Source organism: Eurosta solidaginis, chromosome 4 (genome assembly GCF_040869045.1).
Source record: "Eurosta solidaginis isolate ZX-2024a chromosome 4, ASM4086904v1, whole genome shotgun sequence".
NCBI classification, from domain to species: Eukaryota; Metazoa; Arthropoda; class Insecta; order Diptera; family Tephritidae; genus Eurosta; species Eurosta solidaginis.
The window spans coordinates 150803317-150831252 of record NC_090322.1 but is presented as its reverse complement, the minus strand read 5'-3'; the positions used below and the strand labels follow the sequence as shown (position 1 = coordinate 150831252).

General features: G+C 40.0%; 1 protein-coding gene across 3 annotated transcripts in view; it reads left to right on the top strand.

The window, feature by feature from the left end:
- LOC137250502 (inactive dipeptidyl peptidase 10) overlaps window positions 1–27936 on the top strand; it is a 768065-nt gene that overhangs the window by 427329 nt on the left and 312800 nt on the right. The gene's annotated exons all lie outside the window — the stretch shown is intronic.

Genomic DNA, 27936 nt, shown 5'->3' with positions numbered 1-27936 from the left:
CATTCCCCAACATTTGTGCAAAGTATCGAAAGAAAGCTGTAAGTGCAAGTGTTCCGTTCCACAATTTTTGATAAGCTATTTTGCTGCAATTCTATCATTACTTTTTTTCTTTATACTTTGAAGTTTTTTCACCCTTAAAAAGATATTTAAGCTCACATGCATGTATGTAAGTTTGGACTGCATATTGAGATGCTTATCAAAAATTTTCAAAGTTGGGGTGAATTTCCGCTACTTTCTGAATACTTACACTTCAAAAAAGTGATTGGTCCAGCTCTTTGCTGCACTCATACATATGTATACATGTAATCGTGTGAGAATAATAAAGCAGACCATATTGGGGTTTAACGACACGCTATTTTCGCATGAAGATCAATTTATCGGCTATAAAAAGCAACAACATTGGTCTAAAAATCCTTAGCGTTTCAACTAAGGAGAAATGGTTTTGTTTTACGTGATCACGTAAAATTCTTTTGTAATGACAACTTTTCAGAATTTTTGTAACAAAATTATTAAGTAAAGTGTACATATTTTACACATAATTTCATATTTTACGCATAAATTCTTTCGTAAAAGGTCTTGGAAAAGCTCGTGGCAACGTTTTTCTAACCACATAAAAAGTTCAAGAAATTTTTAAGGAACTTAATTAAGTCGTATTAAAATAACGAAATAAAAATCCAGTTCACACAGCAACAGCTTCTACCGCATTTCTTTTTTTCTATTCACACTTTTATACTCAGTTGAGCAGAGCTCACAGAGTATATTAACTTTGATTGGATAACGGTTGGTTGTACAGGTATAAAGGAATCGAGATAGATATAGACTTCCATATATCAAAATCATCAGGATCGAAAAAAATTTGATTGAGCCATGTCCGTCCGTCCGTCCGTCCGTCTGCCCTTTAACACGATAACTTGAGTAAATTTTGAGGTATCTTGATGAAATTTGGTATGTAGGTTCCTGAGCACTCATCTCAGATCGCTAATTAAAACGAACAATATCGGACTATAACCACGCCCACTTTTTCGATATCGAAAATTTCGAAAACCCGAAAAAGTGCGATAATTCATTACCAAAGACGAATAAAGCGATGAAACATGGTAGGTGAGTTGAACTTATGATGCAGAATAGAAAATTAGTAAAATTTTGGACAATGGGCGTGGCACCGCCCACTTTTAAAAGAAGGTAATTTAAAAGTTTTACAAGCTGTAATTTGGCAGTCGTTGAAGATATCATGATGAAATTTGGCAGAAACGTTACTCCTATCACTATATGTATGCCTAATAAAAATTAGCAAAATCGGAGAACGACCAATTTTTTTAAAGTCAAATTTTAATAAAAAAATTAATATCCTTACAGTATATAAGTAAATTATGTCAACATTCAACTCCAGTAATGATATGGTGAAACAAAATGCAAAAATAAAAGAAAATTTCAAAATGGGCGTGGCTCTTTTTCATTTAATTTGTCTAGGATACTTGTAATGCCATAAGTCGAACAAAAATTTACCAATCCTTGTGAAATTTGATAGGGGCTTAGATTCTGGGACGATAACTTATTTCTGTGAAAAAGGGTAAAATCGGTTTCAGCCACGCCCAGTTTTTATACACAGTCGACCGTCTGTCCTTCCGCTCGGCCGTTAACACGATAACTTGAGCAAAAATCGATATATCTTTACTAAACTCAGTTCAAGTACTTATCTGAGCTCACTTTCTATTGGTATAAAAAACGGCCGCAATCGGAATATGACCACGCCCACTTTTCCGATATCGAAAATTACGAAACACGAAAAAATGCCATAATTCTATACCAAATACGAAAAAAGGGATGAAACATGGTATTTCGATTAGTTTATTGACGCAAAATATAACTTTAGAAAAAAACTTTGTAAAATGGGTGTGACACCTACCATATTAAGTAGAATGAAATGAAGAAGTTCTGCAGGGCGAAATAAAAAACCCTTGGAATCTTGGCAGGAATACTGTTCGTGGTATTATATATATAAATAAATTAGTGGTATCCAACAGATGATGTTCTGGGTCACCCTGGTCCACATTTTGGTCGATATCTGGAAAACGCCTTTACATACACAACTACCACCACTCCCTTTTAAAAGCCTCATTAATACCTTTAATTTGATACCCATATCGTACAAACACATTCTACAGTCACCCCTGGTCCACCTTTATGGCGATATCTCGAAAATGCGTCCACCTATAGAACTAAGCCCCACGCCCTTTCAAAATACTCACTAATTTGATACCCATATCGTACAAACGTATTCTAGAGTCACCCCTGGTCCACCTTTATGGCGATATTTCGAAAAGGCGACCACCTATAGAACTAAGGTCTACTCCTTTTTAAAATACTCATTAATACATTTCGTTTGATACCCATACTGTACAAAAGCATTCTAGAGTCACCACTGGTCCACCTTTATGCCGATATCTCGAAAAGGCGGCCACCTATACAACTACCACCACTCCCTTTTAAAACCCTCATTAATACCTTTAATTTGATACCCATATCGTACAAACATATTCTAGAGTCACCCCTGGTCCACGTTTATGGCGCTATCTCGAAAAGGCGTCCACCTGTAGAACTAAACCCTACGCCCTTTTGAAATACTCATTAACACCTTTCGTTTGATACCCATATTGTACAAACGCATTCTAGAGTCACCCCTGGTCCACCTTTATGGCGATATCTCGAAAAGGCGTCCACCTATATACCTAAGGCCCACTCCCTTTTAAAATGTACATTAACCCCTTTCATTTCATACCCATATCGTACAAACAAATTTTAGGGTCACCCTTGGTCCACCTTTATGGCGATATCTCGAAACGGCGTCCACCTATGGAAATAAGGATCACTCCCTTTTAAAGTACTCATTAACACCTTTCATTTGATACCCATATCGTACAAACAAATTCTAGAGTCAACCCTGATCCACCTTTATGGCGATATCCCTAATCACCTATAGAACTATGGCCCACTCCCTCTTAAAATACTCTTTAATACCTTTCATTTGATTCACATGTCATACAAACACATTCCAGGGTTACCCTCGGTTCATTTTCCTACAAGGTTATTTTCCCTTATGTTGCCACCATAGCTCTCAACTGAGTATGTAATGTTCGGTCACACCTGAACTTAACCTTCCTTACTTGTTTTTATATTATTCCATTTCATTCTTTGTAGCACACTTTTCGCAGGCGTCATGTGGCTTTAATTCTTTTTCCATTGACCTTAATGTTAAGTACAATGATAATTACGTATACGCCACGGTGTGTCGGTTGAATGTTAAGCATATAAAACAATACTTTAGGTACTGACAGGTTTCTGAATCGCAGTGGTTGAAAACAAAAGTGAAAATGGTTAAGTGGATGAAAAAATAGCCATCTCAACGTAACATAAACGACAATTGAAAGAACTGTGCTGTAATTAAATAGTGGATGATGACAAATTGTGAGACCATTTTCTGAAAATTATTCATCGCAAGCAAGTGGAAAAAGCGGAAAATATAAAAGTTGTATAAGCGAAAATTCAATGTCAATGGCGGATAATGTCAATGTATGTTCTTAAGCAATTTTCTGGATACATTGAGATTCATTTTTTTAAGAGCTACATGCACTCCCTCATACGTTCTCGCTCATAATTTAGAAAACCAATATGAGAAAGAAATACGTGAAAATTTTGAGCCTCAGATATATGATCACATAGGAGTCTTTTGTAACTCCTATATGATGAAAATTATGAGCAAATAAAGCGACTTTGAAAGAAATATTCATATTTTATTTTGTAAAATTTTTATCTAGTATTCAATTTGAATAAAATTATAACTTATAATGTGTCTGGCTTTTCCCAATGTAAACTAGCATGGACGCTTCTATCTAATCATCTCCGTAATGATCGGCATTTTAGCAATGTAAGTGTTTCGAGCAAGACTGCATCCGTGATCGAGCTTATCCCAATTAGAGCTGACGCCAGTATGCCATATCTATATGGGTTTCCTCTAAAGTTCCTATTTCTCAACTAATATTGAAGATACGTTTGCCCATTTTTAATGCCATGCGACCAAAATCCAACCTTATCTAGCGAATGCTAATTCCTTATATTAAGCACATTTATGATTTCGAAAAAAGTCATATAAGAAGCAATTTATAAGCTGTTTGTCAGCGCTCAAATTTCTATTTAGGCCCACATATTGAATAAAAGAAGGTTAATATAGAACGACCATAGCAATAAGCGAGCCCACTATGTCTCCTTTCTGACAATTTTTTGACTTAAATGTTGGTTGGGACGCATGAAATATACCTTGATACGATTAATTGTGCCTTAAAGCAAAATTTCGTTGTCCATTGTCAAGGTTGATATATCATCTAAATAAACTTTGAAATATTTGGACTTTCTAGCGAAAGTCAACTTTATTTAAAAACAATAATTTTGTTCAGCTATTGACAAATCTTTAATTATTTTCTCTTATAACTTAACTTGAGAACCCAGCATGTGGTCTGCCACATGTCAAAAGTCAGCGTCGCTTCCAATCTTCACTCTATATCATATTCTCTTTCACTGTATCTTCCATTTTTATATCTTTCGTGAATCTGAAATGGTATATTAAGTTTGTCCAGAATCCCAAATTGTAAGTCCTTAAAAGAGAAGAGATAGATCCACCTTTAATTGTACTGAACTGATCAGTTAACAATCTGGTTTGATCTAGCCATGGCCGTCTGTTAGGTGTCCAATTAGACATTTGTCGGACCCGGCCAGATCGGACCTTATAGCATATACACTCATACAAACGATTTTTCATTAAATCATTTCTTTGTCATTCTTTCCCTATTTAGAAGATATGCGCTTTAAATTTTACCAGATGCTTTCGAATATAGCACGTTTTTTTGCATGAAAAAATCCTGTAGATCGCTTGCTTATTTACCACACCGAGAGTCATGGATACAACTCCCGGGCAAGTTAAAATCAAAAGTTAGAAAAAGAAATTCAATTAGGAAAAAGTTGTTCTAATTTCAGCCGTCCCTCAGAAGTGATTTGGCAGAAATGTCCACCTACCTCCGATAGGACTTTACGTTGACTTCAGCTTCGACAACAAAGATAAGGCACACATCTTAACGAAAAGTCAAGCACAAAACCGCAACAAAATTGTTAAGTCGCTTGCCGGCAGCACTAGAAAAAAAGATAAAGAAGTCACGTACAAAATGACTGGCAGGCCGTTCATATGCTACGCGTCACCTTTGATCGCCTGATCTTAAAAACATACATTGGAAAAGGCTGCAGGCCTGTCAAAATGCTGTTATCAGAACTGCCATGAGATGTTTCTTTATGACAACTAAACCCCATCTACATAGCTAGACCAAAGAGCTCACCATTAAAGAGCACAACGAAGTGCTGAACAGGCAGTTTTTGCTAATTTTTCACAAACCTCTACACAGTAGCAAATAACTGCTTGATCTAGCCTCGTCTCGAAAAGGATAAAGACAACATCTTTGGTCCAGACGAGCACTAGAAAATTCTAGGCAAAATCCACGCAGAATCGCTAAACGCCTCTGGTTGGACGTGCCCGCATAGCACATTACAAACCTGGCCCAACTTCTTTCTGGGTACTGTAGCAGTTTAAACTCTTAGTCCAGAACTCACCTTAACATACTTAATGTGTACCCCGCATGCGATATGTGAATGTGGAGCCTATGCCTCTAATACCAACTTTCCTATGATAAACCCTTGTTATAACTACCAGTATGCTTGGACTGCCGTCAGAGGACTTTGATGAATATTTTTGAGTTGTCGCACTCATTGAATGGCTTAACGTGCTGACAGATAGGTCGTAATAAGGTGAATGTAGTGCACTATATGAGCGACGTCCTTTTTCTTTTTTTTTTTTTTTTGGCGCTACAAAATTTTTTGGAGGGCTTATACGTACATATGTCAATATACATACAAGTATCTGATTGAAAACCTATGCAAACAATCTAGTAAGTAAATCTCATACTCTTGGTTTGTAATATAATACTCGGTAAACACTTTTCTGACTTATTTGACATTTTTCACCAAACCAAACACATTTCAAAGCTTCAGGGCTGCTTAGCATAATTTTTTACGACCTTGAGCCAATTCGTTTTCACTATACAAATAATATTTTTTTTGCTTTTCTCTGCAAAAAACGCTTTTTTTAGCCAAGGTCGCCGTGCGTTTGATGCTTTAGTGGACGCCCACCGCCGCACAGGCCCATTGCCATGGACGCTCCTCTATGTGTAAATATGTTTATGTTTGTGGTAATTACTAAATACCACTAGCTTTTTAGAGCTTTCAAGGTTGTATCTGGTTTTTTTCATATCCCCATTGCCTTGACTTTGGTTTTTAGAAATATTTGCAGTCATATATGCGAACTAAGCTAGCTGAGGTATGCATTAATGTAGAACTACGAAGGTTTAATCATACTTACTTACTTACTTAATTGGCGCTTAACCGTCTAAACGGTTATGGCCGTCCAACAAGGCGCGCCAGTCGCTCCTTCGCTCCGCCAACCGGCGCCAATTGGTCACACCAAGGGAGTTTAAATCGTTTTCCACCTGGTCCATCCAACGGAGTGGGGGCCGCCCTCTACCTCTGCTTCCATAGGCGGGTTCCGATAGAAACACTTTCTTGGCCGGAGCATCATCTTTCATTCGCATAACATGGCCTTGCCAGCGCAGCCGCTGCGTTTTAATTCGCTGGACTATGTTGATGTCTGCGTATAGCTCGTACAGCTCATCATTAAATCTTCTTCGGTACTCGCCATCGCCAACGCGTAGAGGTCCATAAATCTTTCGAAGAACTTTTCTCTCGAACACTCCCAAAGCCGCTTCATCTGCTGTTGTCATGGTCCATGCTTCTGCCCCATATAGCAGGACGGGTATGATAAGTGACTTGTAGAGTATGATTTTCGTTCGCCGAGAGAGGACTTTACTTTTCAATTGCTTACCTAGTCCAAAGTAGCATTTCTTGGCAAGATTGATTCTTCGCTGGATTTCAGTGCTGATGTTGTTGCTAGTGTTGATGCTGGTTCCCAAATAAACGAAGTCTTTTACTATTTCGAAATTATGGCTGCCAACAGTAGCGTGGTTGCCAAGGCGCATATGTGCTAACTCTTTACTCGATGACAGCAGGTACTTCGTTTTGTCCTCATTCACCATCAAACCCATCTTTACCGCTTCTTTTTCCAGTTTGGAGTAAGCAGAACTAACAGCGCGGGTGTTTAGGCCGATGATATCAATGTCATCAGCATATGCCAGTAATTGCACGCTTTTATATTATATTGTTCCAGTGCGGCTAAGTTCTGCAGCTAGTATAATTTTCTCCAGCATCAAATTAAAGAAATCGCACGATAGGGGGTAACCCTGTCTGAAACCTCGTTTAGTTTCGAACGGCTCGGGGAAGTCCTTCCCAATTCTGACTGAGCTGATGGTGTTGCTCAACGCACTGATAAGGTCCAATCAGCCGGTTCACGGTGGGCTTCAATCTTTCGCACAATACACTTGAAAGGACCTTATATGCGATATTAAGAAGGCTGATTCCACGATAGTTGCTGCATTTTGCAGCATCCCCCTTCTTGTGGACTGGGCAAAGAACACTTAGATTCCAACCGTCGGGCATGCTTTCGTCCGCCCATATTTTGCTGAGCAAGCTGCTGCATGCGCCTTACCAATTCCTCGCCGCCGAACTTGAATAGCTCCGCAGGCAATCCATCAGCGCCTACGGCCTTGTTGTTTTTCAATCTGGTTATTGCTATTTTAACTTCGTCATAATCGGGCGGGGGGACATATATTCTATCATCATCGATTGCGGGATCGGGTTCTTCATCTCTGCGCGGTGAATTGCTGCCTCCATTTAGGAGAGCAGAGAAGTGTTTCCTCCATAATCTAAGCACTCTCTGGGTTAGGGTTTAATCATACACATCAATAAAAATCGAAGATAAAGTTTTAACTTCTAGAGAAGTAAGAAAATTTAAGTTCACACATTTACTTAAGCTCATGTTTATGTGTATGTGCATGCAGGTATGTGGTTGAACACTTTTACACATACCCAACTGCAGACGTTACCAAAGAAGTATAACTCTTGATGTTGTGGCATGTGGAAAGTTACAACAGATGACACTGAAAAGTGTTGACTTCTTAACATTTAAAGTGGGATGAAGTGCGCGGATTAACTTAAAGACAGCGTTATGCGGCAAATTTTAAGCAAACTATCGTAAATATTTTGCTTGCTTATTTTATTGGAATAATTTGGTTTTATAAACTGTTGCTTTTTGTGACTTGTAGATTTTAACTTCTTAACTTAAAGTATTTTTGTTACTGCAATCAAATTAACTCAAGCGATACAAAGTTACGGTATGGCAACCGCTCTTGTGAATAATTCATAGCAGAGACCCCACATATGACCCTTGGGTGATTAATGTCAAGGTTAGGGTGAACTGGCCGGTCAATAGAGACCTCACATAGGTTGAATGTGTCCATAGTGTTGCCAAACTGTGTTTGCCGACGAAATGGAAAACCCCCAATCAGGTGCCAGGATATATGTTTCAGAATAACTCCGTCCTCTTGGCAAATACTAGCAGTTTTCTAGGACAAAGCTTAGCGATCACTTCAAAGCTGTCAACAATATACACTAACGGGAACCCGAGGAAAATTGCAGTTTTAACAGGGGTGGACTAGAGAAAAAGGGGTGTTAGAGGCGTTGGTTCCATATTGCAATTGAAAAGATTATTGGTGTCATGTATGGACACGTTATAAGCAGAACACATATTATGTATATCGGAGTTGTTGCTGGATACGTAGGTGTTTAATTTATTGCAGTATTCAGATCGAAGGTGGGCAAGAGTTACGCGCGTCTCACTCAGTAGGTTGCTTTCTTATTCTGCGAGTTCCGGGTATTTGATTTTAAGGGCACCCTTGGGCGTCAAAGTGGCACTAAATATTTGTTAAGGTACTGTTGGAATCTAGGCCAGAACACCGGCTGTGATGCAAGCATCCTATGCTCGTAACACACTGCCATGAGCGTGACCATTTCCGGCACACGAAGCGAAACCATTTCTCTGGACCGAAGAGGATACGGAGCAGTCCGGCTGAAAGGATTTTCTGGGAGGATAGCAATTTTTGGGAGAGACGCAGCAGGTTAAATGAGGTTACACTGAAGTCATAGCCCTTGGTCGGGAAAAATCCCGAGTATCTCATCTACATAGAACCGAATGCCGTAGGAAGCGGGGATAAGGACACTCCCTGACACTACCTTTGGGAGCGTTATCGACGTTGATGGTCCTTTGCCGTATGGCGATCCGGTACGTTCTGGTAACAAGCACCATTAAGGTACTAACCTGATCATCTCGGGAACGATTTGGTATAACCACATGATACTTTCTAGGCCATACCGCTCTCCTACCCCATATATCCATTAGAAAATTGGAGTCGTCAGATCCTGGGCTGTTAAATAAACAGCATTCGCCACGGGGAGGCTGATAATTGCATTGGAAAAGCTATATATTGCGTTGGCAACCCTTTCAAAGGGTTGCGCTACACAACCCCATGAATCAGTTTAGTATTTTAGACGCTGTCTAAGCTTTGGTGATTCGACGGGTGAATAGTTTTTTTTTTTGTTATTATATTATTTTGTTAATTTTAGTGGGCTGTATATAATTTTATTTAGAAAGAGGTCGCTATGCGCCTGTTACACCTTATATGTATTCATTGGGGGCGAGCACTGGGGGCTCCAAGGTATTGGTTGCGGGTTGAGCCACCTTGTTTTGCTTTGAAAAACCCCGCTTTGGGATACAAAATTTTAACCATTTCTTTAGAATATTTCACTATACAGTTGAGAATTATAAGCACACTCAATGGCTAATGAAACAAACGAAGGAAAAATGTTCATAGTTTAAGTCACTTAAACAGACGCCTCTTATGACAGGCATACCTGCCGCGGGTATATTCCAAGCCTTCTAAACCGCGGGGTCACACCACCAGTTAATGCATAAATCCTTTCCAAAAAAAACATAGCAAAATAAAACATAAGAATATGCAACTTAGCCTAGCAAAACATAACATAATAACTCAAAACTTTACATTACTTAACGTATCATAAAATGGAAAACGCAAACATGGCACAGCATAACATAACTAAAAATAACACAGCATAACTTATCATATCAAAACATAAAATAACAAAGCAAAGCATAACATAGCAAAGCAAAACATTACCTAACATATCAGCACATTAACACACCAAATAAGATAACGTTACATAACAAAACATAAAAAATATAAAATAACTTGACAAATCATAACATAGCAAAAAAAACAGCAAGGCGCTATATACCGCCGAAGGGATTTACACCGAGCTTCTCTTCAAATTTGAGTCGTGCTCATTTTTCTACAACTATCTGGGAAGGGACGTAAATTTTTTATGCCGACTTCGAAAGATGTCTGCGCGATGAGTTTTCACTCATGGCAATAGAAACACAAATGGCAAGAATACACTCGAAGTGTGTGTAAATCACTGCCGAGGAACAACCCGCTCAGAAAAACTTTTTTTTGATATAAAAAAACCAGGTTTCCAATTTTTTAATGCTGCTTTGCTGTGGAATTGAACCCAGGATCTACGGTGTGGTAAACTTACTTAATTTGCACTTAACCATCTTAGCGACTTCGCTGTCTAATATACCGCCAGCAGCTACATTGCTACCCAACCTCGTGCCAATTGTAGTCGCTGAGGGAATTCACCTTTTTTAGGGTCTTCCTCTTCTGCTGCACTACTAGAATACCCTCTGTGCCGGGGCTTCTTTTTTCTTTCCACTTAAACTTTAACATAACTTGTGTATTACCTTTTATTTTTCAATCCTTTCCCGTTACAATAAACATAACGTTTATTCGAAAGAAATTCAACACAATCAAAATTGTTGTTAACAAAAACTGCATTCGGCATTTTTTAATTTTCACCACCACTTGAATCTCTACAAACAAGCTGAAAATTTTATAAGCAGTGAAATGCAGAAACTCTGTTGGTATTTCCAATCACAACACAAAAAATTTCAAGAAACTTTTAGTCAACAGTAAATTTATTTAAGCAGAACTAAGCTGAGTTGAGCGATGAGAATGAAGAATCCACGGCAAGTGAGAACAAAGTTAGAAAGAAAAAAACTAGGTTTGGCAAGTATTCAAATAAACAAACGAAAATTCTTGAAATCAAGCAAAGCTGAGAGAAATTAAAAAGTGAAATAAAAGGGATTTCTCTGAAGTTGGTATGAACAAGATAAATTGTGTAAACCAAGCAAAATGCATAGAGCAAATATAAATAAAAGCAAGTAAGGACGGGACGGTCTTCGGCCGTGCCGAAGACTGCATACCTTTCATGAATGGGTTTGAACAATAATCTTATCCCGTTCGTAATCTCCAAATAATCGGATTAATAAGATAAGAAATATATAGTGAACAGATGCACCAACCTAAACGATTTTCAAGATAAATATAAAATAACAATGGGCAACAAACCTCCTTATCTGAACGATCGGTTGTATGGGATATATATTATATATAGCTCAGATCGAAATGATTTTTTTATGAAATCTTCTATGATATATTAGAATAAACATCACCAAGTTAAACGTTTTTATATTGGAAATTAAGGGAGAAATGGCCAAAAATCTTTCTATCTGAACGATCGGTTATATGGGATATAACTATATATAACTCCGATCAAAGTGATTTTTTTCAGGATATCTCCTATGATATATTAGAATATATCACCGATTGTCACGTTTATACTTTCTAAATTGCGGCAGCAATGACCAAAATCGTCTTATCTGAACGATCGGTTGTATGGGAGATATATGTTATAGTGGTCCGATCCGACAAATGTCTAATATAATACAAAAATACGTCCTGGTGGCAAATTTCATTGAGATATCTCAAAATTTGTGGGACTAGTTTGCGTTCAAACAGACAGACGGACGGACGGACAGATGGACATGTCTATATCAACTCAGTTCGTCGCCCTGATCAATTCGGTATACTTAATGGTGAGTCTATCTTCTATATTTCTCAACGTTAAAAACATCGAACCAAGTTAACATACCATTTCATGTTCATGAAAGGTATAAAATACCAACACTAGACACTTGTATTTTTTAAACATAATTGTATCACGCTTATTTTGTCCTGTTAACCGTTTTGCAGACTCTCACAAAAAAGTTGTATTCTTATATTCTTACTGTATTGTTACAAATTTTGGGAAATTATGTTTATTTTGCAGCTTCTTCTATCGTTCGAATCGCTGAACTGTCGAATAAATAACTCCAATATACAGCATAGCAATAACTTCTTTATTTCCAACTCTACTGTCGTAGTAGTACCTCACAATTACAATACTCGCGTAGTTCACTAAAGCCGTGTTAAAAAAAATGATCTATTATTCCTCAGTTTGTGCTGCTTCTGTACTCTCGGTTAGCGTGTTCAACAATTTCTCCTAAGGTTTAGACCTCTCGCGAACAGTTACTTATTTACGTTTGACTTCTAGTTAGATGCGTATGTATGAGTAACAACTTCTACTCTTTGCTGTTAGCTTCGCCGTTTACATGTATGCATGGTTGCTTACTTTGCTGTTGCTGTGTATTTATTTACTAGCAGCATAGTAATGTATGGATCTGCTAATATTAGCCACAGTATATTAAAAATTCCAAATGGAAAGCAATTCTAATCATGCATTTGTCTCGCGAGTTAAGTTTTTTTCTGTCTAAGAGGTTTTTATTACACTCAGCGTGCTTTGCACACAGACTATATTAACTTTGACGGATAACGGTTAGTTGTACAGGTATAATCGAATCGAGATAGATATAGACTTCCATATATCAAAATCATCAGCATCGAAAAAAAATTTGATTGAGTCATGTCCGTCCGTCCGTCCACCTGTCCGTTAACACGATACCATGATTAAATATTGAGACATCTTCACCAAATTCGGTACACTAGCTTATCTGGACCCAGAATAGATTGGTATTGAAAACGAGCGAAATCGGATGGTAACCATGCCCACTTTTAATATATACAACATTTATTATTATTTAGTGAATAATACACCTAGAATGTTGAAAATTGACGTGTGGACTGATACTGAGACTCTTGATAAAAATTTGAAAAAAGTTTTTAAAAAGGGCGTGGCAAATGCCCCATTTTACAAATATTATTTATTTATCGTAACAAAATTCGGCAGAGATAATAAGGAAGAATCATTTTTATATCAATGGTATTTCATTTCCCAAGTGGATTTATAATAATAAATAGGAAAAACTTCAAATTTAAAAAAAATGGGCACTACACCGCCCCACAGTGTCGCGAAGCGCCCAAAAGTCAAAAAGTGCATCGATAGATATTTTTATAAAACTTTGACAAACGATGGGGAATACATCCATTAAATTATTTCGAACACAATTTTTCATAATAGACTTGCGCGCTTTTATCGGAACTGCTTAAACATGGAATTTTGTTAATTGATAATTTTGCCCACGGTTTTTTATGAAAAAGGTGACTGAAACAAACTTAAATTCAGAGCTTGTTAGTAAATATAAATATCTCAGATGTGTTTTTTATTATATGTGGAAGTTTTCCATACATGGCAACCCTATTTTTTTATTTATTCATTGATCAGGTGATGAGTACCGTTACTTTTTATAAGTAGGAAACCTAAGTGAATTTTTATTCGAAGCTAAAAATTTAGAAGAGAATAAAAAAAACTCATCCTAACTCCATCACAATTTTTGGATATATTGTCACAAGTAATGTTAGCTCAAAATTAAGACTAGTGAGAATGTGCGCTAAGTTGCGATATTTAAACTTGTTTACTTTATAGTGATAATACTAATATGTTTAATATGAAATGTTTTAATTTTGTATAAGCTTGTCACAAAGGGCAAAATTGAATTTAAATATATTAAAGGTATTGTTAAATTTCTAAATAGAGACGCAAAAAAAAAATATTATTTACTAATCCGTGTTTTATTTGCAATCGAGGGCAGGATAAACGTTAGTTGCATGCGTATTGAAGCCGAATAAGAACGTGAGTGAGACTTCGTTTTAAAGGATTGCATTATCTACTTTTTCCCAAAACATTTTTATTTTCGTGGGCGTGTTTAAGGCTCGACCTCTACAAAATTTTACTTGTTGACTTCTAAGGTTAGCACAAGTGTACGTACCAAGTTTCATTATAATCGCTGCAGTTTTAGTTTTACCGCTCACTAGTGTAGGGGGCGTGGCAGTCGTCGAATTTTGATTACATTTAAAAAAAAATGTATCTACAGTAAGTGTAAGCTCCATGATGAACTACAGCGAAATTGCAGCACGACAAGTAGTTTTGGCCGTGCTTATATGGGATCGCGACACTGTCCGCCCTCTTTATGACTAAGCAATTTTCTATGTTTCGGGAGCCATAACTCGAAGAAATTTCACAGAAGGATTAAGGGGATTACCATAAATCGCCGACGTTGAGTACCTAAGAAGATATAGTGAGCTATATAATGTTTACGTAGATATGGAGATAGCGCAGTGGAAAAATTCCTTTGCTGGTCAGGTTGTGCGAATGGACAAAGACGCTCCGGACAAGAAAGTATTTTAATCGACACCGCAGTTTGGAAGTGGAGGAAGGATGAGACCCTAGGAGATGCAGGTGGAAGAGAACTTGACCCAACTTAGTGCTCCCAATTGGCAAATATAGCTGGGTTTAATTGTTATGAAACGGTCAAAAAAAATATGACGAAAGTGATTCTTAGTCTACGGAATACATAAACTTGGTTAGGCAAACTGAAGAATTTGACTTTATAGAGAAATCTCCATGTCGCAAGACTGGTGTAGACTAGATGGTGGCAATGTACTAGAAGTGTTTTCCAAACTACTGCCGAAAGGCGACCCCAGTTACAAACGTTTGCTTCTACGTGAACATTATATTTTAAAGATTTTGATGTTTCTTTTTTTCTGGCCTTAAACCCAGGACCCTGGGTGTGTTAATAGCTTAATCTTATAGGGTCTACACACAGTGCGCTAGACACACCCTCAAAATCAAATCGTTGACACTATATTTTATTGGCCCACCGACTATATGTTTTCAAAGATCGTCAATTACACCGTTATTTAAAAAGTCGTTTTCAAAGATACTTTTCACTAGTGACAGTAAAAGCACTTATCAGACAGCATTCTTAATAAAAATCCGATTAATTGTTTGCTTTTATTCAAAACACCTGAAAACATGAATTAAAAATACGTATGTACATGCATAAATGACTAAAAGCCATAAGAAAATTGAATTTCATGGACATATTACTTACTTACTTACTTACTTAATTGGCGCTTAACCGTCTAAACGGTTATGGCCGTCCAACAAGGCGCGCCAGTCGCTCCTTCGCTCCGCCAACCGGCGCCAATTGGTCACACCAAGGGAGTTTAAATCGTTTTCCACCTGGTCCTTCCAACGGAGTGGGGGCCGCCCTCTACCTCTGCTTCCATAGGCGGGTTCCGATAGAAACACTTTCTTGGCCGGAGCATCATCTTTCATTCGCATAACATGGCCTAGCCAGCGCAGCCGCTGCGTTTTAATTCGCTGGACTATGTTGATGTCTGCGTATAGCTCGTACAGCTCATCATTAAATCTTCTTCGGTACTCGCCATCGCCAACGCGTAGAGGTCCATAAATCTTTCGAAGAACTTTTCTCTCGAACACTCCCAAAGCCGCTTCATCTGCTGTTGTCATGGTCCATGCTTCTGCCCCATATAGCAGGACGGGTACGATAAGTGACTTGTAGAGTATGATTTTCGTTCGCCGAGAGAGGACTTTACTTTTCAATTGCCTACCTAGTCCAAAGTAGCATTTATTGGCAAGATTGATTCTTCGCTGGATTTCAGTGCTGATGTTGTTGCTAATGTTGATGCTGGTTCCCAAATAAACGAAGTCTTTTACTATTTCGAAATTATGGCTGCCAACAGTAGCGTGGTTGCCAAGGCGCATATGCGCTGACTCTTTGCTCGATGACAGCAGGTACTTCGTTTTGTCCTCATTCACCATCAAACCCATCTTTACCGCTTCTTTTTCCAGCTTGGAGTAAGCAGAACTAACAGCGCGGGTGTTTAGGCCGATGATATCAATGTCATCAGCATATGCCAGTAATTGCACGCTTTTATAGTATATTGTTCCAGTGCGGTTAAGTTCTGCAGCTAGTATAATTTTCTCCAGCATTAAATTAAAGAAATCGCACGATAGGGGGTCACCCTGTCTGAAACCTCGCTTAGTTTCGAACGGCTCGGAGAGGTCCTTCCCAATTCTGACTGAGCTGATGGTGTTGCTCAACGTCATTTTGCACAGCCGTATAAGTTTTGCGGGGAAACCAAATTCAGACATAGCGGCATATAGGCAGCTCCTTTTCGTGCTGTCGAAGGCGGCTTTAAAGTCGACGAAGAGGTGATGTGTGTCGATTCTCTTTTCACGGGTTTTTTCCAAGATTTGGCGCATTGTGAAAATCTGGTCGATGGTAGATTTACCAGGTCTGAAGCCGCACTGATAAGGTCCAATCAGCCGGTTCACGGTGGGCTTCAATCTTTCGCACAATACACTTGAAAGGACCTTATATGCGATATTAAGAAGGCTGATTCCACGATAGTTGGTGCATTTTGCAGTATCCCCCTTCTTGTGGACTGGGCAAAGAACACTTAGATTCCAACCGTCGGGCATGCTTTCGTCCGCCCATATTTTGCTAAGAAGCTGCTGCATGCGCCTTACCAACTCCTCGCCGCCGAACTTGAATAGCTCCGCAGGCAATCCATCAGCGCCCACGGCCTTGTTGTTTTTCAATCTGGTTATTGCTATTCTAACTTCGTCATAATCGGGCGGGGGGACATATATTCCATCATCATCGATTGTGGGATCGTGTTCTTCATCTCTGCGCGGTGAATTGCTGCCTCCATTTAGGAGAGCAGAGAAGTGTTCCCTCCATAATCTAAGCACTCTCTGGACATCAGTTACAAGGTCGCCGTTTTCATTCCTACAGGAGTTTGCCCCGGTCTTAAAACCTTCCGTCTGTCGCCGTATTTTTTGGTAGAATTTTCGGGCGTTATTCCTGGTGGCTAGCAGCTCAAGCTCCTCGCACTCACGCCTTTCTGCTTCTGCTTTTTTCTTCCTGAAAAGGCGTCTCGCTTCCCTTTTCAACTCACGATAGCGTTCACACACTCCTCTTGTCGCGCTCGCTTTTAACGTAGCCCTGTAGGCAGCGTCTTTTCTTTCGGTTGCAACGCGGCATTCTTCATCATACCAGTTGTTTTTTCGTGGCCGCCGGTAACCAATTTTTTCCTCGGCGGCAGTATGAAGTGCTTTGGAGATATGCTCCCACTGCTCCTGTATTCCTTCAGGATGAGTTGTGCCCTCAGAGAGCAGGCGTGAGAGTCGAGTTGCGAAATCATTGGCAGTCTGTTGTGATTGAAGCTTTTCGACGTCTAGCTTTCCTTGTGTTTTTTGTTCCTTGTTTTTAGCCGCGTTGAGGCGGGTGCGTATTTTGGCTGCAACGAGATAATGGTCCGAATCGATGTTAGGTCCTCGGATCGTTCGCACATCTAAAACACTGGAGGCATGCCGTCCGTCTATCACAACGTGATCGATCTGATTGCGAGTATTTCGATCAGGAGACAGCCATGTAGCTTGATGTATCTTTTTATGCATGAACCTCGTGCTTGATATGACCATGTTTCGAGCACCGGCAAAGTCAATCAGCCTCAGTCCGTTAGGAGAAGTTTCATTGTGTAGGCTGAACTTTCCGACTGTAGGGCCAAAAACACCTTCTTTGCCCACCCTGGCGTTAAAGTCGCCAAGCACGACTTTTATATCATGACGGGGGCAGCGCTCGTATGTGCGTTCTAATTGTTCATAAAAAGTGTCTTTCACCTCATCGTCTTTCTCCTCTGTCGGCGCATGGGCGCAGATGAATGATATATTAAAAAATTTTGCTTTTATTCGAATAGCGGCGAGACGCTCGTCCACAGGCGTGAACGCCAGCACTTGGCGACAAAGTCTCTCTCCCACCACGAATCCGACGCCGAAACTGCGCTTATTCGCATGGCCACTCCAATATATGTCACAATTTTTGATCTTCTTTCTTCCTTGCTTCGTCCAACGCATTTCTTGGATGGCGGTGATGTCAGATTTTGCTTTGACGAGGACATCAACCAGCCGGGCATCTGCACCAATCCCATTCAGGGAGCGGACGTTCCAGGTGCATGCCCTCAATTCATTGTCCTTCAAACGTTTGCCATGGTCGTCATCAATAGAGAGTGTATTTATCCGAGGCTTGTTGTTATATTTCATTGGAGTATGGTTTTACGTGGCGGGTCCCAAGCCCAGCGCACAACCCGCTCAGCGGGGGTGAAAATATTACTTGGCACGTTTATATAGCGAGCCGCTTGCTCCAAGACAGACGCCCGCTTGCAGCCGCACCTAGAGGTGTACAGACGCTGCCGATGAAATCTCCCCCGGCTAGCCCTTAAACCGATTATGTCAGAGTGGCCTAGCCAGGTTGTCGCCTTCTCACATTAGCTCACCGCTAAACGGGTGTTTAGCGGCTACCCAGAGGATACTTGGCCGCAAGCGACCGGCAGTAGTGAGCTGCTTGAACCGCATGCAAAAGAATCGCTCTGGCCATTCCCAGGTGAATGGCGGTCAGAAGCTTTCCCCACTTTCGTGGACTTCTACACACGGCCCCACATATTACATAGCATAAATGTACTTCAATCAAAATACGTGAGTGCTTACGCATACATAATCACTTCATTTCCATTTATTTGTGGATGATAAAACGTCTCATTTTATGAGTGCTTTTTTCACTCATTCAATCGCATTAACTAATATACGTGTATAATTTATTTTACATACATACATACATACATACATATGAATAAAATATATGAGCAGTTATTAAGAAGATTTTATTTAGTCACTCAAATTCAATTTAGCTGATGTTTTATTTCGACATTACAAATGAAAAAACCTCCCAATGATGATGATGACGTTATAATCATCTTTTGTGTTAACAAAATAAATGTAGATTAGTGTGTCTATATTTAGTGTCAGATGGCAGTGGATGTGAGAGGCTTTGGCACGTGCTCCAGCCCTCTCCACCCAGAAGGACAATCTATATATATAAAAATCAAATTATGTGTGTGTATTACCTATGGAAACGTATTTTCCACACCTCAATCATCACCAAAGTTTGGCTATAGGTTCATTCGCTCAACGGGAAGGTTTTAGGCTAAAAATAATTTCAATACATAAAAGGGGCGTGGCACCTCCCACCTCTTTGGCGCTGCATAACTCTGAGAGTATACATGCCAGAACATTGAAATTCAGTAAGGAGTTATATGGGGTCAATCCCTAACACCACCAAGAAAATGTGGAATTGGGAAAAAGGGGGCGTTGCACCTCCCATACAAATGGAATATATCATACTGCATATCTCTGGATGTAGTAATGGTAGGATAATGAAAATTGGTAAGGAGCTATATGACGTTAATTCCTAACACCTCCAGTAAAATGTGGAATTGGGAAAAAAGGGGCGTGGCACGTTCCCTACAAATGGAATTTTTACGAACTATGGCTGCCGTACAAACTTAGGTTATTTTAACACCTAAAGTTTGCCTGCATTGTTGAGTTTGGCTGTTATTCCTTTTGGACGTTTAGTAAATTGCTGTCGTTAAAAAAATTTTATAGCTTCAGTCTGTCTACATCTTCTATAAAAATCATATTCTGTGTGTGTGTCTCTATGGAAACGTATTTCCCACACCTCAATCAACACCAAATTTCGGCTATAGGTTCCATCGATCAAGACGAAGGTTTTTCATATTTCGGAATAAAGAATTTTAAATTTAAGTTTTTTTTTTGGCTATGCGAACAAGCAATCTTAGATCCCAAATATGATCATGTCAACAAAATCAATGATCGCATCAAAACCAAATTCCTGGCGAAGCGGCAAAATATAAATCGATCGACAGATGAAGATCAAATTGTGAATTATCCAATCGAATTTCTAAACTCTTTAGAACCACCTATAATGCCTGCGCATATATTAACTTTGAAAATTGGCTCACCAATCATGCTTTTTCGGAATTTAGACCCACCAGAATTGTGCAATGGAACCATACTTTGCGTTAAGAAATTAATGCCGAATGTAGTCAAAGCAACAACCATCAGCGGTAAAAGCGAAGATGAAGATGTGCTCATTCCACGGATCCCAATGATTCCTACAGTTTTGCCATTCTATTTTAAGCTCTTACAATTTCCTGTACAGTTTTCCTTGCTTTTGCAATTACAATCAACAAAGCACGAGGACAATCGCTTACTGTTGCAGGCTTAAATTTAGAGAGTCCGCGCTTTTCCCATGGCCAGGTATATGTTCCTTGCTCTACAGTTGGGACGCCAAAAAATTTGTTTATCTTTGCACCGAACGAAAAAACTAAAAATATCGTGGACCCACATGCATTACAATAAGATACAATAATAAAATATTCTAAACGAAAATTTCGCCAAATATGCGCACAAAATTCAATTCAATTCACAGAACAATAAACTAAATTATCAACAAACAAAACAGAAAAAATAACGCAAAATTCATTCGATCTCGGGCGTAACAACGAACGCCGGGTATAGTTAGTAAATAATAAAAACAAACTCAAATACGTGTCACAGTTCTTTCAAAAGATATATGTGGTAAAGTTAAAGTAACAAATATTCGACGCGACTTATCTCCTATGAGATTTGGTCCGAGAAGCATTTTTTCTAATTAAAAACGGGGCTTGAACCCAGAAACTTTGGCAAGATAGACGGAGCAAACTCCTACCAAACAATGATGGCCACCAGAGTCGGTATGAGCGAAATCAGACAGCAAGAAAAGGGGTAAAAGGAAATGGATAGGAATCGGAAAAAAGAAAAGAAAAGCTCCGAGGTATGGACGAACTAAGGGGTTGTCATGTATTTGCTTTCTACAAACAATGTTAGTGAGAGATCATTTCTATCGACGACTTATCGCTTTAACATCGAAAAAGTGCCGACTTGTTATCGGATTATTTGTTTTCTTGTAGCGGTAGAAACCGTCCCCGAAGGGTGCAGGAAGTATTATCGATGTTGATGGATTGAGATATGGTACCTTGCGGTAACAAACACCATTAACTAACCGACCATCTTGAGAACAATTTAATTTGATCACATTGAACTTTTTGGGCCATCCATTCTCCACCTCCGTCGTCCATGAGGAGCTTGATACCGGATTCGCCACGGGTAGGTGAAGTTGACAATTGAAGAAGCTATACATTGGGCTGGCAATCCCCTAAAGGTTGCGCTGCATAACCCCTTGAATGTTTTGGGTACTCTAGTCGCGGGCAGGCATACCTTCCGCGCGTACATTTTAAGCTCGCTAACCCGCTGAGAGGTCGTTATCGAATTTGAGATAAACTAAGTTGCTCCTAAAGTGCTACCACTTCTCGTAATACTACAAATTTGTTATAATTGTTCTTTTTGTTTATCGTAATAATTTAAGATTTTTACAGAAAAGTTATCGATTTGTTATCGAAAAATTCATTGACTTCTTACAGAAAAATTATCGATTTATTATCGAAAATTTATCGATGTTATATTAAACAGTTGACACATTTTTAAAGATCTATAGGTTTGCTATCTGAAACTTATTATCCTCATTTATAACTTTGATATCGACAAACTATCAATTTGTTCTCGAAAAATTATCGATTTCTTATCGAAGTGATCCCAGTTTTTCATCGACGTGTTACCGATTCGTTAAACAGGAATAATCGGTTTGTTATGGAACAGATACCCATACAACATTAAAATAAAATTCAATGAGATATCTCTGGCAGTTTGACAAGGCAACCTATCTCGTGTTAAGATAATGATATTACGTTGCCTTTAACTAAAAAGCTATCACCATTTGTGACTTCCATATAAGTATGTTTTAGCAGCCAATTGGCGCTAGGGCTACGAATAAATAATATTGCGGGACTTGTCAGGGACTTCTGTTAAGAAGACAAAATATATCATTTATCTTAACACGAAATAGGTTGTTTTGTCAAAACGCCACAGATATGCAACAACAAACACAAAAAAGGAGATTGATGTCTCTTTTATTTTTCTAAAGCTTTTCCATCTTTATTTTATTTTTTTCTTGTCATGCATAATCCCTGTCGCATTTGCTAGATTAAGAAAAAACATATTAACGAGTACTCATATTGCCGTTTGTTCATAAACATACAAATAATAAATCATACACATGTTAAGTTAATGTGAAATAAAACCTCTACGAAAAGCTATAAAATACTCAAACACTAAATTATCTACAAATCAATGTAAGTGACGTTTATTACATACAGATTATGGTAACAGTTATGTGCAAAGCAAATAAACAATAAATTAAAAAAAAAAAAAAACAAATAAGAAAGGTTAAGTTCGGGTGTAACCGAACATTACATACGCAGTTGAGAGCTATAGTGACAACATAAGGGAAAGTAACCATGTAGGAAAATGAACCGAGGGTAACCCTGGAATGTGTTTGTATGACATGTGTATCAAATGAAAGGCATTAACGAGTATTTTATGAGGGAGTGGGCCATAGTTCTATAGGTGGACGCCGTTTCGAGATATTGCCATAAAGGTGGACCAGGGGTGACTCTAGAATGTGTTTGTACGATATTGGTATCAAATTAAAAGTATTAATGAGGGTTTTAAAATGGAGTGGTGGTAGTTGTATATGTGAAGGCGTTTTCCAGATATCGACCAAATGTGGACCAGGGTGACCCAGAACTTCATCTGTTGCATACCGCTAATTTATTTATATATGTAATACCACGAACAGTATTCCTGCCAAGATTTCAAGGGTTTTTTATTTCGCCCTGCAGAAATTTTTCATTTTCTTCTACTTAATATGGTAGGTGTTACACCCATTTTACAAAGTTTTTTTTTTTAATTTATATTTTGCGTCAATAAACTGATCCAATTACCACGTTTCATTCTTTTTTTCGTATTTGGTATAGAATTATGGCATTTTTTTTCATTTTTCGTAATTTTCGATATCGAAAAAGTGGGCGTGGTCATAGTCGGATTTCGGCCATTTTTTATACCAATTCAAAGTGAGTTCGGATAAGTACGTGAACTGAGTTTAGTAAAGAAATATCGATGTTTGCTCAAGTTATCGTGTTAACGGCCGAGCGGAAGGACAGACGGTCGACTGTGTATAAAAACTGGGCGTGGCTTCAACCGATTTCGCCCTTTTTCACAGAAATAAGTTATCGTCCTAGAATCTAAGCCCCTACCAAATTTCACAAGAATTGGTAAATTTTTGTTCGACTTATGGCATTAAAAGTATGCTAGAAAAATTAAATGAAAAAGGGCGGAGCCACGCCCATTTTGAAATTTTCTTTTTTTTTGTATTTTGTTGCACCATATAATTACTGGAGTTGAATGTTGACATAATTTACTTATATACTGTAAAAATATTAAATTTTTTGTTAAAACTTTACTTAAAAAAAATTTTTTTTTTAAAGTGGGCGTTGTGGTTCAGGAGGGTGGGGCCGTGTGTAGAAGTCCACGAAAGTGGGGAAAGCTTCTGACCGCCATTCACCTGGGAATGGCCAGAGCGATTCTTTTGCCGAGCGATTCTACTGCCGGTCGCTTGCGGCCAAGTATCCTCTGGGTAGCCGCTTAGCGGTTACCGTTTAGCGGTGAGCTAATGTGAGAAGGCGACAACCTGGTTAGGCCACTCTGACATAATCGGTTTAAGGGCTAGCCGGGGGAGTTCTCATCGGCAGCATCTGTACACCTCTAGGTGCGGCTGCAAGCGGGCGTCTGTCTTGGAGCAAGCGGCTCGCTATATAAACGTGCCAAGTAATATTTTCACCCCCGCTGGGCGGGTTGTGCGCTGGGCTTGGGACCCGCCACGTAAAACCATACTCCAATGAAATATAACAACAAGCCTCTGATAAATACACTCTCTATTGATGACGACCATGGCAAACGTTTGAAGGGCAATGAATTGAGGGCATGCACCTGGAACATCCGCTCCCTGAATGGGATTGGTGCAGATGCCCGGCTGGTTGATGTCCTCGTCAAAGCAAAATCTGACATCACCGCCATCCAAGAAATGCGTTGGACGAAGCAAGGAAGAAAGAAGATCAAAAATTGTGACATATATTGGAGTGGCCATGCGAATAAGCGCAGTTTCGGCGTCGGATTCGTGGTGGGAGAGAGACTTTGTCGCCAAGTGCTGGCGTTCACGCCTGTGGACGAGCGTCTCGCCGCTATCCGAATAAAAGGAAAATTTTTTAATATATCATTCATCTGCGCCCATGCGCCGACAGAAGAGAAAGACGATGAGGTGAAAGACACTTTTTATGAACAATTAGAACGCACATACGAGCGCTGCCCCCGTCATGATATAAAAGTTATGCTTGGCGACTTTAACGCCAGGGTGGGCAAAGAAGGTGTTTTTGGCCCTACAGTCGGAAAGTTCAGGCTACACAATGAAACTTCTCCTAACGGACTGAGGCTGATTGACTTTGCCGGTGCACGAAACATGGTCATATCCAGCACGAGGTTCATGCATAAAAAGATACAGCAAGCTACATGGCTGTCTCTTGATGGAAATACTTGCAATCAGATCGATCACGTTGTGATAGACGGACGGCATGCCTCCAGTGTTTTAGATGTGCGCACGATCCGAGGACCTAACATCGACTCGGACCATTATCTCGTTGCAGACAAAATACGCACCCGGCTCAACTCGGCTAAAACCAAGGAACAAAAAACACAAGGGAAGCTAGACGTCGAAAAGCTTCAATCACAACAGACTGCCAATGATTTCGCAACTCGACTCTCACACCTGCTCTCTGAGAGCACAACTCATCCTGAAGGAATACAGGAGCAGTGGGAGCATATTTCCAAAGCACTTCGTACTGCCGCCGAGGAAAAAATTGGTTACCGGCGACCACGAAAAAACAACTGGTGCGATGAAGAATGCCGCGTTGCAACTGAAAGACAAGACGCTGCCTACAGGCCTACGTTAAAAGCGAGTGCGACAAGAGGAGTGTGAACGCTATCGTGAGTTGAAAAAGGAAGCGAGATGCCTTTTCAGGAAGAAAAAAGCAGAAGCAAAAAGGCGCGAGTGCGAAGAGCTTGAGCTGCTCGCCACCAGGAATAACGCCCGAAAATTTTACCAAAAAATACGGCAACAGACGGAAGGTTTTAAGACCGGGGCAAACTCCTGTAGGAATGAAAACGGCGACCTTGTAATTGATGTCCAGAGAGTGCTTAGATTATGGAGGGAACACTTCTCTGCTCTCCTAAATGGAGGAAGCAATTCACCGTGCAGAGATGAAGAACCCGATCCCGCAATCGATGATGGTGGAATATATGTCCCCCCGCCCGATTATGATGAAGTTAGAATAGCAATAACCAGATTGAAAAACAACAAGGCCGTGGGCGCTGATGGATTGCCTGCGGAGCTATTCAAGTTCGGCCGCGAGGAGCTGGCAAGGCGCATGCAGCAGCTTCTTAGCAAAATATGGGCGGACGAAAGCATGCCCGACGGTTGGAATCTAAGTGTTCTCTGCCCAGTCCACAAGAAGGGGGATACTGCAAAATGCACCAACTATCGTGGAATCAGCCTTCTTAATATCGCATATAAGGTCCTTTCAAGTGTATTGTGCGAAAGATTGAAGCCCACCGTGAACCGGCTGATTGGACCTTACCAGTGCGGCTTCAGGCCTGGTAAATCTACCATCGACCAGATTTTCACAATGCGCCAAATCTTGGAAAAAACCCGTGAAAAGAGTATCGACACACATCACCTCTTCGTCGACTTTAAAGCCGCCTTCGACAGCACGAAAAGGAGCTGCCTATATGCCGCTATGTCTGAATTTGGTTTCCCCGCAAAACTTATACGGCTGTGCAAAATGACGTTGAGCAACACCATCAGCTCAGTCAGAATTGGGAAGGACCTCTCCGAGCCGTTCGAAACTAAACGAGGTTTCAGACAGGGTGACCCCCTATCGTGCGATTTCTTTAATTTGATGCTGGAGAAAGTTATACTAGCTGCAGAACTTAACCGCACTGGAACAATATACTACAAAAGCGTGCAATTACTGGCATATGCTGATGACATTGATCATCGGCCTAAGCACCCGCACTCCAAACTGGAAAAAGAAGCGCTAAAGATGGGTTTGACGGTGAATGAGGACAAAACGAAGTACCTACTGTCATCGAGCAAAGAGTCAGCGCATATGCACCTTGGCAACCACGCTACTGTTGGCAGCCATAATTTCGAAATAGTAAAAGACTTCGTTTATTTGGGAACCAGCATCAACACTAGCAACAACATCAGCACTGAAACCCAGCGAAGAATCAATCTTTCCAATAAATGGTACTTTGGACTAGGTAGGCAATTGAAAAGTGAAGTCCTCTCTCGGTGAACGAAAATCATACTCTACAAGTCACTTATCGTACCCGTCCTGCTATATGGGGCAGAAGCATGGACCATGACAACAGCAGATGAAGCGGCTTTGGGAGTGTTCGAGAGAAAAGTTCTTCGAAAAATTTATGGACCTCTACGCGTTGGCGATGGCGAGTACCGAAGAAGATTTAATGATGAGCTGTACGAGCTATACGCAGACATCAACATAGTCCAGCGAATTAAAACGCAGCGGCTGCGCTGGCTAGGCCATGTTATGCGAATGAAAGATGATGCTCCGGCCAAGAAAGTGTTTCTATCGGAACCCGCCTATGGAAGCAGAGGTAGAGGGCGGCCCCCACTCCGTTGGAAGGACCAGGTGGAAAACGATTTAAACTCCCTTGGTGTGACCAATTGGCGCCGGTTGGCGGAGCGAAGGAGAGACTGGCGCGCCTTGTTGGACGGCCATAACCGTTTAGACGGTTAAGCGCCAATTAAGTAAGTAAGTAAGTTGTGGTTCTCCGATCTTGCTAATTTTTATTAAGCATACATACAGTAATAGGGGTAACGTCCCTGCCAAATTTCATCATGATATCTTCAAGGACTGCCAAATTACAGCTTGCAAAACTTTTAAATTTCCATCTTTTAAAAGTGGGCGGTGTCACGCCCATTGTCCAAAATTTTACTAATTTTCTATTTTACGTCATAAGTTCAACTCACCTACCAAGTTTCATTGCCTTGCCTGTCTTTGGTAATGAATTATCGCACTTTTTCGGTTTTTCGAAATTTTCGATATCGAAAAAGTGGGCGTAGTTATAGTCCGATATCGTTCATTTTAAGTAGTGATCTGAGATGGGTGCTCAGGAACCCACATACCAGATTTCATCAAGATATCTCAAAACTCACTCAAGTTATTGTGTTAACGGATGGACGGACGGACATGGCTCAATCAAATTTTTTTTCGATCCTGATGATTTTGATATATGGAAGTCTATATCTATCTCGATTCCTATATACCTGTACAACCAACCGTTATCCAATCAAAGTTAATATACTCTGTGAGCTCTGCTCAACTGAGTATACAAAAATGTAAGGCGCGGTAACCTCCGAAGAGATCTAGGGCCGAGCTTCTCTTCCAATTTGCGTCGTGCTCCTCTTGCTTTTCCCTACAAATTGGCCGGACGGGACCTACATGCTTTATGCGGACTCCGAACGGCATCTGCAAGGCAGACGAGTTTTCACTGAGAGCTTTTCATGGCAGAAATACACCCGGAGCGCTTGCCAAACTCTGCCGATGGGCGACCCCGCTTAGAAAAATTTTCTTCTAATTGAAAAACCTTATTTCTAAAATTTTGATGTTGCGGGGTGTGAACTCAGGGCATACGGCGTGGTAGGCGGAGCACGCTACCATCACACCACGGTGGCCG